This window comes from Lissotriton vulgaris, chromosome 8, assembly GCF_964263255.1.
Source record: "Lissotriton vulgaris chromosome 8, aLisVul1.2, whole genome shotgun sequence".
NCBI lineage: Eukaryota > Metazoa > Chordata > Amphibia > Caudata > Salamandridae > Lissotriton > Lissotriton vulgaris.
In genome coordinates, this window is record NC_141696.1 from 1,274,516,870 (window position 1) to 1,274,532,744 (window position 15,875).

Sequence of the window (15,875 nt, forward strand, 5' to 3'; positions counted from 1 at the left end):
CTTGCTTAACTGGATACTGCCTTTGTGCAGTTGATTGTTTTTTTTAACTGAATTTTATGGTGAGGAGAATCCTCATCCTATCCTACATGATTTTTATATAATGTTGGAGCCTGGGCTACAGCCCATTTTCTGGCATGGGTGTATTTTCAGTGAATTGGACTATGATTGGAGAAGGCTGGCATACTGATGTCTTCACCATGTGGGCACTCCCTGACAAATTTTGGTGGGCAGTCTTTTTCAGCTAGGAGAATGTCATAATCCTTAGAGAGCTTCTCCCAAAAGAGTGCTCTTATTTTCCTAGTTATGTCCCCCTCCATCCGGAGCGTTACTTCATATAATTTATGGGGTACACTAACCCTGGTATCTGCAGTTTCAACTTGGATGTTCTCATTCAAGTCCACTGTCTCCAGATGATCATTCAAGATCTTGCGAGCTATGGTGACTTCTGCTGTCCAGCATTGCCTGGGCCCACTCCCCGTTCTTGAGTTGTGTCCTCTAGATCCTCGGCATGTCTGATTTTTAGACCTGCTACCTTCTTTTTGGTGAATTGGGCTTTCTTATTTTTTGGAACGTGTTGATCGTCTTTGAACGTCACATGTTTTCCTTGTGTTCTGACCGTCCTCTTCTTTCCGATTTCTGTGAGGAAGTTTGAAAGGTACGGGAGGAACGTGTATCAGTATCTTGATATCTATCAGGTTTTTTCAAATGATCCCAGTTCTTGAAGTTATACCTCTTTTTAGTGGGCTCTTTTTGAGGAGACCTTCCTCGGGACTGAGAATTCTTCTCATTAGAAGTTTGTTTAGTATTCTCCCACTTCTTTTTAGGAGTAGTGAGAGTGTTTTTAATAAAGACCTTTTCAGGACTTTCTGTTAGTTGGGGTTTGACTGGTTTGCCACCCAAACTATCTCTACCTAGTCCTTCATAGGATTTTTCTAATATTCTGGCCAGTTCATATGGTTGCTCAGTTACATCAATTTCTCTTATTTTTTGTGGATCGCCACGGATGCTGCTTCACCTTTAATATTAGCTAATATTATAGCTGAGACCTGTTTGAAATATTTCAGTAATTTCATACCCAGATTTAAAACAGACTCTGCCCCGTATTCATCTTGAATCTTTTCCAGGACGTCTGGTATCACCGCCATGGACAGAACACAATGTGTTTTTCTGTGTTGATTGCAGCAAAGACTGTGTCACAGTCCTCCAGTGTGGTGCGATCCCCATTGGTAAACAGATTGTTAGAATTCTGTGTTTCTCATGAGGGGTAGTATCGGGAAATACTGCCTCGATTTGAGTAATTTTTGAGCTAACCAGAGTGGAATTTGTTCCCTTTTTGCGGGCAATTTACCAATGACTGATTGTATAGTCTGTGGTGTTATTGTATTTGTGTTCTCCTGGTGAGGGGTTTGCTGTGGAATCCTTATAGGAGGTTGGACTGTTAGAGTTCGCATGACATATTGAATCAATTGTCTATGTATTTTGATTAGTTGTTTTAGTTGAACTAATAATTCCTTACGTGCCATTTCTTCAATGGCAGGATGTGGTGTATAGCAGGCTAAAACTGGCCATGTTGCTCCTGGTCAACCTAGTGGACCGAGCCTGGTAATGTGATTTTGATGTTGTAGGGCGCCTTTAAACCAGAGCGCATGCGCTTGGTATGTTAGTGGGATTTCGATATCCTCGAAGGAGTGTATTCCATTGGAGTTTCCTCTTCTTTGTAGAAGTGAAACACACGTGTTACTAAATTTGTTTCAGGGAAGAAAATCCATGAGTAGAATACCTCCGTCTGCCGATATTCATGTGCCTCTATGACAAAAATTACCCTACCACCTTTTGGTGATAGGCCATTTGTTATAAGCTTTATAGTGATGGCTTTCCTTTAAGATTTCAGGGATGATTATCGCATCCGGGTCGTTTTTATTGGAAACCTGTAATATCTAAGCCTGCTTGGGTTGCAGTTCCTGAAGCCCCACCGTTCTTTGTGTTGCTATCTGGCATTTTGTTGACTGAAAGTTTGCAGAGCAAGTTTCAAGGAAACAAATATAAGGTGTACAATATTTTGGAACACTGTATCCTTCAACGTTGAACAAACCAAGAACTAATAGATAGGATTTTCGTCCTACTCAGTATAGCGGATATTTTATCCTTTTACCCACTCCAGATGTCTATTGGAGTATTTTACAGGAAAAAGGTGTCTCTGTGAAAAACACAACTGAGTTACTCTAGTATCTAGCGTTAAATTAGTGCCTTACCAAACGTTGGGTGCCATGTAGTGTAGTTCGTATATTCCCAATAGGCTCTGCGCATTGGAATAATATATCCTATAGATTTTATGTAGGACTGAGGTCGACTAGGTCTCTATTGAATATATTAAACTTAATTGTGAGTGCAAGCTAGCTCAGAGATCACTAGAAACGTATGGCTGAGATACCCGCCACCCCCTCTCAACACGATCCCAAAAGGAGGGAAACCGGAAACAGTTCTTAAAGTTTTTTGGATGTGGGAGGGAGTGACCCTCCCGCGGCCGTATTTATTAAAACAAAAAATTAAACATTAAACGTTTCATGTTATGTACAATTTCATTATCACATTGCGATGTTTGGCTAATCTTAACATATTCTCTAATACAGAGGTTCTCCTAGCCGAACTAGCATCCTACAAAAAACATTCTCTATAAAATTGAAATTGTACATCCTAACGTTTAAGGGCCAACGGCAAGGTCATAACCGGTGTCAAGATCCCTAACCAGACTTACCCCTCCCACTTGGGAAGGGCGACAGCACAGAGGCTTACCTCAAGTGCAACTACTAACAATTTCCCTTGACTTGTCGGGGGCACTTAAGACTCGACGCCATTTAAAGGTCGTTCGAATACTTGTGTGTGGTATCTAGAAGGTATCGTGGACCTCCCCCCACCCCACACAACTTACCGCATCTGCCGTCGCAGATGACCCTGGCCCCGGGAAATTCCTCAGGAGGGGGCTGTAACCCCTCCTACACAGGAAGGGGCCTTGACCGCCTTTCCTTAACTTCCGGCGACCCGCCCTTAGACGGGACCGCCTCCCCATTGAGGGGCCAATGGCCACCTCCCCCGAGCGCTCCCATCCGTGTTGGGTGACGCCCACTCATAGGGATCTACCAATTAGTGCTCACCGATCATGACCTTACCGCCTACCAAAAATAAATACGACAATTCTTACTCGAACCTTTGAAAACATTGGTCGCTACGACCGAAAGAGCATGCTTAAAATGCAACACTACATCAAGTCATTTTAATCGTAACAACCTAAACGATATTCACTATACTTTATTATGATAAACAACAACTGAAACTTTCACAACCTGTAAACGAAAACAGCAAAAACATACTTAGAAAATTCACTTTATTGCACAACAACTTGCTGTCCTCAGGGGCTGGTGGGTGGGTCAAAATTGGCTCTTCGTTCTGTCCCGAGCTCACGTGTAGCGAGGAGGTGCAGCTTCGGAGCACAAGAACAAGAGGACGTCTTCTGGTCTTGCGTCTCTTTTTATCCGTCTTCAGGGCGGGCGTAAACCCGCCCCTGCCCGTCCCGGGGGCGGGGCTGGTTACGTCGGTGTCTAGGCCAGCCCACTCTAGAGCGGGAAAAAGCGCGCCCCGGCTACGCCGCTTCGGGCATACCAGCCGAGACGCGCCTCCCGCCAAAAAATGGCTTCCCGGGGGGATCGAGGCACTCCGCCATACGTTCGGGGGGACCGAGTGGTCGCCCCTTTCCATATGGCTGAGATACCCGCCACCCCCTCTCAACACGATCCCAAAAGGAGGGAAACCGGAAACAGTTCTTAAAGTTTTTTGGATGTGGGAGGGAGTGACCCTCCCGCGGCCGTATTTATTAAAACAAAAAATTAAACATTAAACGTTTCATGTTATGTACAATTTCATTATCACATTGCGATGTTTGGCTAATCTTAACATATTCTCTAATACAGAGGTTCTCCTAGCCGAACTAGCATCCTACAAAAAACATTCTCTATAAAATTGAAATTGTACATCCTAACGTTTAAGGGCCAACGGCAAGGTCATAACCGGTGTCAAGATCCCTAACCAGACTTACCCCTCCCACTTGGGAAGGGCGACAGCACAGAGGCTTACCTCAAGTGCAACTACTAACAATTTCCCTTGACTTGTCGGGGGCACTTAAGACTCGACGCCATTTAAAGGTCGTTCGAATACTTGTGTGTGGTATCTAGAAGGTATCGTGGACCTCCCCCCACCCCACACAACTTACCGCATCTGCCGTCGCAGATGACCCTGGCCCCGGGAAATTCCTCAGGAGGGGGCTGTAACCCCTCCTACACAGGAAGGGGCCTTGACCGCCTTTCCTTAACTTCCGGCGACCCGCCCTTAGACGGGACCGCCTCCCCATTGAGGGGCCAATGGCCACCTCCCCCGAGCGCTCCCATCCGTGTTGGGTGACGCCCACTCATAGGGATCTACCAATTAGTGCTCACCGATCATGACCTTACCGCCACAGGTCCGGATAGTTGACCGGCTATCCGGACCCCCCACAAAACTCCTACCTAAAGGTCATGTTTTACCGTTTTTAACCAAGCTAGGAAGTCTCCTATGAGTAACTCATTGCCCACCCTCGACAAATGCACACCATCCCCCAAATACATACTGTCATCATTAATACAACTATGTGAGATCGAATGCAATGTCTTGGAACGGAACAACCTACTCACTTTGTTATTCAATTTTTTAACGGAATGATTCAAAGCAGGGATCGAGATAGCCCCCCGCCACACTTTTCGTGGGATCATATGAGACCATGCAATCATACACCCCGGAACTCTCCTCGCTAACCAACTTACCGTGGAAAGCATAGCTTCCAGGAGAAGTCGTCTACCGGTGGTGACTAAATCATTGCCCCCCAAATGTACTATGACTATGGACGGCGGTGACCTCATCCGCTCTAACAAACCCTCAAAGAATGCTTGAAACTGGTCAATACAGAGACCGCCCCTTCCGTAGAAGGACACTCTGTACCCGTATTCCCCAGGTACATGAATCATATCACCTGCTTTGAATACGTCTGCGGCCCGTCTCACGTATGAGTGGCCTACGACCCACACCTCCTTTCTCTCAGCCGGTGATGTGTGACCGCTGGCCTGGTGTTGGGTCAACTGCACAGTCCGCCCTGCCGCGTAGGCTTGCGCAACTGAAAACAAACAAAAGACAAGAAGCGTGAGTACATGATTACAGCTTCACAACATGTGCAATCGCACGTACCTCTTATAACAGTTGGAGGACCAACGCCCCACACGTTTCACTTGTTCTACATTAAGACCCCTGGCTGTCGCTTCAGTGGCAGCCCCTATACGAAAGGAATGGGTCCCAAATTCACCCGGGTCCAAGCCCGCTGCGGCAATGGCCATTGCAAGCACCCGCTGAAACTGAAACCTCGTCAGCGGGGTGGCGTCTATATGCCTCAACAATGTCCCCCCCCATGATGCCACCCTCCGTGCTAGGTAATCTTCTAAGCACTGTACCGGACACATGGAGGACTCGGGGATCCTGCGAATGATCGTGCAGTCCCCCCTCCCATCTTGGTCAGTCTTGGACCTGAGAAAGGAGACAACCATCGCATCACCCCTGATCTGAACATGTTCCCTGCACAAGCCCCCCGAAACATCCTGTTTGTTTCTTGCAACTAGCTCACTAACTCTCATAGCCCCGTGAAATGCCAGCGTAAATGCCAGTCCGGAACAAACAGGTCTCGAAAGGGGACGAGCATGTGCTAGGGAGTGTGGCCAGTAACTGGGACAATCTATCAAAACCTATCGGTCGTCTTATGTCCACTCTGCGACCCTCTAGACGTTGCCACCCACGCAGCGCTTTCTGTACTGTAAAAGACGCTGTTGGGTCCAGGATGCCATAGGCCCTGGCAACAAAGGAAATGGCGGCACGATGCCTTTGAGCCGTAGCCACCGATTTCCCAGCCCTACGTAAGGACATCAGAAAAAGTACTACCCACTCTTCCTGACCCCAAAGTCCCCCCCTCTCTGCCCCTAAAAAGGCTAAATAGGCCTGAAACGCCCCTTCATATGCCTTCCTTGTCCTGGGTGCTAGACTCTCTCCCACGAGGTGACGAAGTTCGGGGCACCGAGAGACCAGAGAGCTTCGGGGAAGGGTGCCGGCTCTGGGTCCGCTGAAGGAAGGAAACCCGAGAAAGCCTGCATGTGAAAACGAGACAGTGCATCAGCAGCCTGATTCAACACCCCTGGGACATGTTTTGCTCTGAATATCACGTTCAGTTGCATGCACAGTAGGACAATTTCCTTAAGCAGCCTCAATATCAATTTACAACGGGCTGCCTGACTATTGATGCATTCTACAACGGTCATGTTGTCGGACCAGAACACCACAGAATGATCTCTGAACCCTTCTGGCCAGGTTCTCAGGGCCACCAGAATGGGAAATAGTTCCAGGAAGGCAATATTACTCGTCAGCCCTTTTTCGTGCCACCATAGGGGCCACCTTTGTGCCGACCATTTTGTGCCAAAGATGGCGCCAAAGCCTATGCTCCCTGCTGAATCTGTCCATAGCCCAAGCTCTTCGGAGGACACGGCTGGCTTGTTCCAGACGACTCGGCCATTGAAGTCCGCCAGGAATGCTAACCAAATCCGCATGTCCTGGCGGACCTCGGCCGATAACCTCGTGCGATGATGACCCTCTTTTAGGCCAACCATCGCTTGGGCAATTGAGCGGGAAAAGGGGCGAGCCATTGGGATCACCCTCAAGGCAAAATTCAACTTTCCCACTAATTGTTGCAACTGCTGTAGTGTAACCTTGGATACATGTAAACATACTTGGAGGGCTGCCCTGAATTTCAAGATTTTGTTAGCTGGTAAACGGAAACACCCCTCCCTTGAGTCCAACTCGATCCCCAAAAACTCGAGGCGAGTCGTGGGACCCATAGTTTTACCCGGTGCCAATGGTACGCCAAAATGACCCATCAACACACGGAATTCAGCTAAGGCCTGTGCACATGCGGGATTTCCGGCGGGGCCAAGGAACAAAGAATCGTCAAGGTAATGCATTACATTTCGGAAACCCGTTTTCTTAGTGAACACCCATTGCAAAAAAGTACTGAATTGTTCAAAGTAAGCACAGGATATAGAGCAACCCATTGGCATACACCTATCCATGTAGAATGACCCCTGGAACCCGAATCCCAGCAGACGTTGGTCGTCTGGGTGTACCGGGAGCAACCGGAACGCTGACTCGATGTCTGATTTTGCCATCAGCGTCCCGGGCCCCAGGCGATTCAAGATGGCTACTGCCTCATCAAACGATGCGTATCGCACCGAACAAACTTCTGGATCAATTGCGTCGTTCACCGAAAGACCATGGGGAGCAGACAGATTATGGATCAAACGAAACTCACCCGGGTCCTTCTTGGGGACCACCCCTAACGGAGAACAAACAAAATCTGGTACCGGGGGTACACTAAACGGGCCGGCGACCCGACCCCGGCTAACCTCTTTCTGGATTTTTTCTTGCACTACAGATGTATGTTGTAAAACGGAAAGCTGATTTTTGCACATCCCTACACCCTGAAAGTCCCCTACCGGGATGCGGAAACCATGTGTAAAAACCGTTCCGCAGCACCCCGGCAGAAGTCCGATCCGGGTAGTTGCTGAGCCAGGGAATCATTGCCAGGGTATCAATCGGGGTTGGTAAAGGCGCCCCTCGGCCTAGCTTAGACCTGTTTGGCGCCTCCCTTACCCCCATTCTCACTCGTTCTGGCTCTACACGATGACTCAGGATGGGATGATCCACACATACTACATTCGTGTTTGAATTTACACGACCCCGGTGGCCTAGTACACTTCCCCTTGTTGAAATTAAAACAGAAACCCTTTCTCCCCGTATTGCCCGCGGGCCTCGACTGGTCGTCGGTGCTCGTACTTGGTCGAAAGGGCGTCCCCACATTTTGGCGGGAGTAATCAACAACATTGCTCCCGACCAATGGCATTTTTAACATTCCCGATTCCTTCATTTTATCCCATGTCAGAGAATCGTAACAATCCCAAGTCAAACTCTTGTTATGTTCCTTTTCCTTCCTGAACAGATTGTCGTAACAAAACCAATGGTTACCTTGATACGTTGTCGAGTAACCCATAATCCGTGATTGATAAACGGGAAACTCCGGGAGCAACTCGGGCCTACGTTCCCCCAAAATCGATGTAAAAATACCCCATGCATTGCCCCAATTGCCAATGTTCTCATTTACCTTAAAGGCGGCCATTTTTGCGCGCCAAACACTCGGGTGCATTAAGTCCTTCTGACTTTTCACATGTTCCACATCATAATGATCAACAAGCAAGGAAAAAATATTCACGTATTCCCCTGCCCAGATCTTTTCCTTTATGGCTAAAGGCACATGTTGTCCCAATCTCTCTCTACGAGAGGGTGCTGACTCGTCCCTTGCAATCGGCAATGGCCGCTTACCTGAACTGGACGCAGCTTCTGCCGCTTGCGGCTTGTCTATCCCCGCCAATGGCGCAGCCACTCTCGCTGCCTCTCTCTTCTCCCGAAGCCCTTTTATCAGCGCCTGTGCCTCGGCAGCCGTGGCGCCATCACTACTATCCCCCAACCAAGCTGCTAGCTGTGCTGCCAGCTCGGGGGGCATATCTCCCTTGGGCGTCGGGGTGACGACAACGGGGATCGGATTCCCCTCTATTGGAACTGGGGTCGGCGCCTCGAGCGGTGCAGGGGGAACCGGGATGTCTCCACCGGCTGGAACCTTTCTCGGCCTCTTCGGTCTCCCTCCAGCCGGCGCAGGGCCCGAACCCTCCTCCCCGTCTCGCTCTGCCAACCGTTTCTTTATGTCTGCCATATCTTTGAAAAGTGCCCGCACCATCTGGTCGGTCGACATTTTCTTTGCGACTTTCTTTGGCATCTCACCGACGAAGTATCTAGAAGACAAAGAAAAAGATCAAAACACTCAAAATTGGCTCTTCGTTCTGTCCCGAGCTCACGTGTAGCGAGGAGGTGCAGCTTCGGAGCACAAGAACAAGAGGACGTCTTCTGGTCTTGCGTCTCTTTTTATCCGTCTTCAGGGCGGGCGTAAACCCGCCCCTGCCCGTCCCGGGGGCGGGGCTGGTTACGTCGGTGTCTAGGCCAGCCCACTCTAGAGCGGGAAAAAGCGCGCCCCGGCTACGCCGCTTCGGGCATACCAGCCGAGACGCGCCTCCCGCCAAAAAATGGCTTCCCGGGGGGATCGAGGCACTCCGCCATACGTTCGGGGGGACCGAGTGGTCGCCCCTTTCCATTCTCGAATAAACAAGAAGGGATACGTTTCTGACAACTGCATAAACATGACTTCAGAGTCGCGGAAACAATAGATAGACATTTTACTCAGTCAATCGTGCATGCTTCGTTTCATCAGAGGTGCAGAGAAAATAGAGAGACAGGCGTTTTCAATAAAGGGATTTATTGACCAGTCTTTTTTCTATTGCAAGTAAAGTGAACTGCTAGAATCGTAATACTGGCTGCAAAGTATAATGCGTATAGCGAGAAGAATATTATAAAATAATACTGTAAAAGCATTGCATGGTTTCTAAGCCATATAAAAATACATACCTAAATAACAAAGGCTAAAAGTACTGGTGCTTTTAAAATACGCCTACCCCAATGTACCTAACCTAAGTCTAGTACGAGGGAAGAAGTAAGCGTGATGTAGCATAGGTTTAGTTTCTTTGCCAAGAATCTATCCAAGTTTTGTCTTAGAGTCTAATCAACTCCATACATTGGTTTTAGAATGAAGGAGGTCTGGTATCTTTGTCTCGGGACTTGATTTCCCAACACCCCACGAGGGGAGCTTGGAAACACTGGAGCTGTATTCTCAGCAAGAGAAAGGACAGCTTCTCGATCAGTGCATCAGCTGGAGGGTCGGCTTCCTTCGGCACTTGCTGTAGCGAGCTGCGTCGGGCAAGTAGATAATCGAACCGCTCCGAACCACTGTGTCCTTGCTAGAGCAAGTGTAGGCATATTTATACCTCGAAGGTGCCTAGTTTGAAGTCGGGCATAATAACGTAATCAAAGTACCTCAAGGGAATGGTATTTCTTTGAAAACTCCATAAGTTCTTGGACAAATCAATATTCAAACAAGGGGATGTCCCTGACTGCTTAAGCTGATTTTTCCAAGAAATTGTTGTGGCTTTTTGGAACGGGTGGAAGAAGCCATGCAGGCGTTTTTGGACAGCATGGGCTATGTCTAAATATGGCTATGATTTCTATGCCTATATAAGGGCAATGTGAATTGTATCTATATAAGGGCATGAATCGGGAAAATGTCACTCGGGTCCTAAAACACTATACAACAAAGGTACTCGCCTGCTTCCTCAGGTACTCATCATCAGCGACCACCAACCCATAACAAAACTGTGTTTAAAGTAAATGAAAAAAAGAAAGTGAGCAATGGTGCTAGGATGTGATGTCAAAAACTGCCTGTGCACGGACAGTCAATCAACCCTGGAATTGGGAATGCGGGGTCCAGACCATAGCTCCGGCCGTCCCAGTTAAAACCGAGCTAGATTACACTGTCTGTTTAATTTTTATTCAGTGCTGTGTGTCTGCTCATTTAAAAGCCAATATGTTTCATTGCCAGGGGAAAACTCATGGCAATTTCCACAGGGCGTGGGTCATTCACTCCACCCTGCACCAATTTTTGTCAATTATTAGGTTTCCGAGTTACTGCCCCTCATGGGCATACCTGTACCCTGAGGCACATGTGAGTGTGTGCGTGTATAAACAAAAAAGGAGGGAGAAGGAGGTTAAACCAAACCAGGTCGTCCTCCAGTATGTGTTCGAAATACAGGAACCCTGTGTCAAGGGTCCAGAGACCTGGTAGGTATTTGTATGGTCACTGCTTATTAAGTCAGTGTGTACCAAAAAATGTGTAAAAAAGAAAAATTTCTTTTTAGAGTCCCCTCACTCACCGGGGTTGCCCCACGGTGACATGCTTCATCATTGGGGCCATCCCAGTTCTCTACGAAAAGGGGCGTGCTGCGACAAGGCGACTACGCAGGAGCACTGGTTTTGTGAGATGACTATGTGTGGTGCATGTGTAATGATGATGGAGTGGGTGTGGAATTAAAAATACCGTGCTAGTGGGCCTCAACAATTTATTTCGCTCCTAGTGTGGTATAAAAAATTAAAAAGGGGTAACACTGTTATCCAACTTTTATTGAGTTAGATCAGTGTCAAAGGTCAACATGTTTCAAGCTCCCCCAAGCTTTTCTTCAGGACCATACAGGGTCCAGCCCTGTATTGCCACTCCTGTTTCTCAAATGAAAAAGTATTGCTAAAAATACTTATTTACAATGAACGCTGTTGTCAATAAACATGCGTGTTGTTATACATACGTTTTGTATTTCACTTCGATTTATAAATGAGTATATAATTACACCCCATGGTCTTAGGCAAGGGCAGGAACGCCTCGTGGAAACATTGTTCCTATCGGCAGACCCGCTCGGTACTACCTGGTGTCTCCTCGCCGGACCGCATACTCATGTGTGCGTGTAGTCACTGTCTCACTGGCTCTCGCAATCACTGCCTCCATCAATCGTGACCGCGTTGGTGTTTGGCATTGTCTCAGCAGCACCCCTTAGGTCCAGGCCAGAATTTAAAAGAGGAGAGTTCTGAGAATAGATTATTTATGCCCAGCTGTGTTTTAACTTTATAATGTTGTTGTTAATGTTCTTTAAAGGTGCTGGAGAGTGGCATTAAAATTTCAAATATATAACGTAAGTCCCGGTCTTGAAATTAAATGGAGTTACATGTGCAATATTCTACATGAATGGAAGGCCCTAAGACATAAACAGTGCTCGTGGTGTCTCTGCATGTAAGCTGCTTTTGTGGCTTTTGCTTGATGCATGGATCTCCCTCAAAACACAGTAATGTTTAAAAAAAAACATTTGAGAAAGAGCAGACCTAAGTTCAGTTATATTCCAATACTCACTTTCTATACCATGAAATAGGAAGCTGAGCATAGAAGCTCAACTGCCTCAGAGAATGCTTGGGTAGAGCTTACACATGCCAATATGCAGGTGTTGTCATTCAAATGGAATACTTGACCTTACTTAATTTTGATACTTTAGTGAATATTCACTATTAGTCTTCTTTGTCAATAAAATGTATCACATTAATGAAACTATATGTTTCCACAACATTTTATATTGTGCTTTTAAGACTGTAAATAGTAATACAATGCATGTTGTTTAGGTAATTGGAATATGTAAATCCTTACCTTTAAAAGTCATATAGGCACTGAGATGAGGAGACAAGTTCCTGGGTTTTTTCACTATAATAGGTGTAATCCCAGATACACCCATCAGACCTCTTCTTTTCCATCATGGTACACACACATTCACATACAAACATACACTCACAAATGCAATGTGCTTGTCGCCCTTTGTTCAACAAATACATTACTTTCACCATTAAGGGAACATTTCAGCTTATGAATTACTCAAAGTGAGAACATATTAAAACAAACTGCAAGGTACATTGACAAGCACATTTTAAATCTGCACTTTTCAGTGACACCAAAAGAATGATACACCCTGCATTTATTTTTAAGTCTGGCTAGAGACTGATTTAGCTGCCAGTCAGAGATTATTTAATCACAATAACAAAACGTAGTTTAAAGAGAAGGCTTAAGCTTCGCCCTTTTGTTGATCTTTACAGGCATTTGATTGGACAGCAGTTCTGTCAGCCCTCTATTAATCAGTTCCAGTGCTCATAACTAGTAGAGCCTTTATTAACACATATCATATGTCAAATAAAGTAGGAAGTGAGTTTGACACTGTGACAAATGCAGTAGGAATGAAGTTTACATTGCAGTACATAGATTTTGTTCTGAAAAATATAGAATTAATGGGTTTTTGAAAGTGATCTCTCTGACAAAAATAAAAAAGAGGGATTTACAGTGTGGGCTCAATGACAAAAACAATACTAGGGGTGACCGTGTTGCACTTTACAAATACTATTTGATTGATACTAAGGGGTTTTACATTGTGAACTCTGTGACAAAAGACTCAACCAAAACTCCCACATCAACTCTATTGCTAAGAACGCACGTTACCAGTTGTGCCTTCTGTGGGGGATTTGTTGGTTCTACCCGGAGAAAGACCTAAAAACCTTGGTACAATCGCTGGTTCTCTCCAGACTGGATTATTGTAATTATCTTCTGACAGGCCTACCCAAATCCAACCTCTCCCCTCTCAAATCCATACTCCATTCCGCGGCTTGCTTTATTTCAAGATCGAAACAAAGTGACCACATCACTCCTATCCTGTCTTCCCTTCGATGGCTTCCCATCGAGGCAAGATCTATTTGCAAAACTGGCTGCATCACCCACAAAGCCTTGCAGACCTCTTCCCCTCGTTACCCGGCAAATACATTGAAGTTGTCTGGAGGCTCTAGACCTTCCCGCAATGCAGAAAAGTTTCGGCTTCAAACCCCCTCGTTCAAAAGGGAAAGATCAATGGCGCAATCTTTCTCAGGTAATTCGGTAAGAATCTGGAACTCGCTTCCTCCATTGCTCCGTGTCATCTCCTCTACCCAGCTCTTTAAAGCTGACCTCAAATCTCTTCTCTTCCAAAGACACTCTCAGAACTAACACTTTCATTCTCATGCCCCTCTAGGAAGTTTGCTCTTCATTGTAAATTTGTAAAAAAAAGAAATCTCTACATTCCTCACCCTAGCTTGCTGTGTTGCTAATGTGTTTGTGTACCTTACCGTTTTTAGTCTTCTGTTTATTTTTGTAAAGTTCTTTTGTGTAACACTTTTCTCATGTAATGTAACTGGTCCTATTGTACAGCACTCTGACACCTTCAGGTAATATCCTCGCTATATAACAATGCACTAAATAAATAAATAAATAACAGAGTGATGATCAGCCAATTCCAAAGGAATTTCTTTGATGTCTGGTCTTGGCTTGGTGCATAATTCAGTAAATGCAAAGCAGTCATGCTCACTTTAATAGCCTTCATTCCACTCTCATCGGTAATCCTGTCTTCACAACATTCATCTGAAATAAGAAGCAGCATAACTGGGCTGAGTGAATTGCACCTTTGATTTGAAATGCTCTCAGTTGCAAGAATGATCTGCTCATTCTTTGTCATTCTACTGTTTGTCATATGTTGAGTCCTTGTCCTTGCTAAAATGATATCAACTGAATGTGGCACATGCACAATTAAAGTATGGTCCATCTCTATTCCCTCACTTTATACAATGCCAATACAAACAGCTGTAACCAATTTCAAGCAACCAGGAAGACTTACAGCTACTTGATCCAACACAGCTGAAAGATAAGCTATCGGTCTCATCAAACCAATATGCTTTGTGTTAGAATCGATAATGCACATTCACCTTTCTCCTGGCAGAAGAGGAAATATTTCTGATTGTTATCAGGTATTCCAAAAGCTAGGGCATTACACAAACAAGAGAGCTAAAGCAAGTCAAAAAGGGTTCTGAAGTAATTGCATTAGACTTGGAAAATAATGGAAGTGAATCGCCTGTTGCCAAAAGAGCAGTTAGAAAGAGAACACCAAATAGAAAATAATGCATCCCCTAAAGGGTATATCAAGCCACACTGGCAATAGAAGATTTAGAATCCAAGTCATATAGTCCAATACATTGTTATGAATATAGTTGTAAACGTTGCTGCTCTAATAGATTTTATACTCGAGCTGTGCTGCAGCTTTCTCACTCCAAACTGTTGCAACCACCTTACTAGGGGTGAGCGGAGCTCGCTGAGGTTGTCAACGCTGAATGCCACAGAGTTACCTTAAAAAAAGACTCCGTGAAATTCCGCAGAGTTCTTCAAATGGTGGAATTCTGGGCTGCCTACATGCGCATGTACGACGTTACAACGCGTACTTTTACAACGCGTCCCATTACTACGCAACTTTTACAACGCAAGTCGTTACAACGACTTGCGTTGGGGGGTGCTGGATAGTAAATATTTTAATTTACTATTCCAGCTCCAGTCCCCGTGGATAGTAGGGAAGGAGTTGGATAGTAAATTAAACTATTTACTGTCCTGGAGCTCCCCCCAGCGCAAGTCGTTGTAACGACTTGCGTTGTAAAAGTTGTAAAAGTTACGTGGTAACAGTACCGCATTGTAAAACCTTTGTTGTAAAGGTTGTTCCCCCCTACATGCGCATGCCCTTGCAAATACAAATTCCATCTTCCCAGTGGCTGGTTTTCTTTTTGCCGTGGGCACTGGCGGAGAGGATGGGGGCATTGCAGGGGCCTAATTCTCGAAAGGGAAATTATTACTCCGGTCTCTGCCACCCTCTTCAAGCACGCAACTGATGTCTAAGGCGTCCTTTTGCCTTCAGTGTGCTACGGTTCTCGTCTAATTCATTTGTCTAAGCATCTGGGTGCTGAGCTGAGTTCGATTCTGATGGGCACTAAGTGGCGCCAGTGAGTCAGCAGTGACCACGAGCTGGAAAACTAAACCTTTTTGACTGAACGGCCAACTTATTTTTAAAATTCTTAAATAATCACTGTTAAAATGCTGGTTAAAAGCAGGCAATATAATTTCAAGTGAAAATCCTTGGGAAATGCAGGACAGCCTCCTAACATCATTATTAAGTGGTCTGCTCTTATAATATGTAAGTGACACGTTAGTCTTTAAGGGTTCATTACATTTAAGAAAGGACATCACTTGATTACAGTGACTGTGCATGAAACTTAAATTAAACCTTTGTTGCCAAATGAGCATGCCTGTCGGAACAAATTAAACATATTTATAGAGCGTACTGGTTTGAAAACAGACAATCCTGCGCCCTTCTGCATCCCGCAGAATTGTCCTCAAA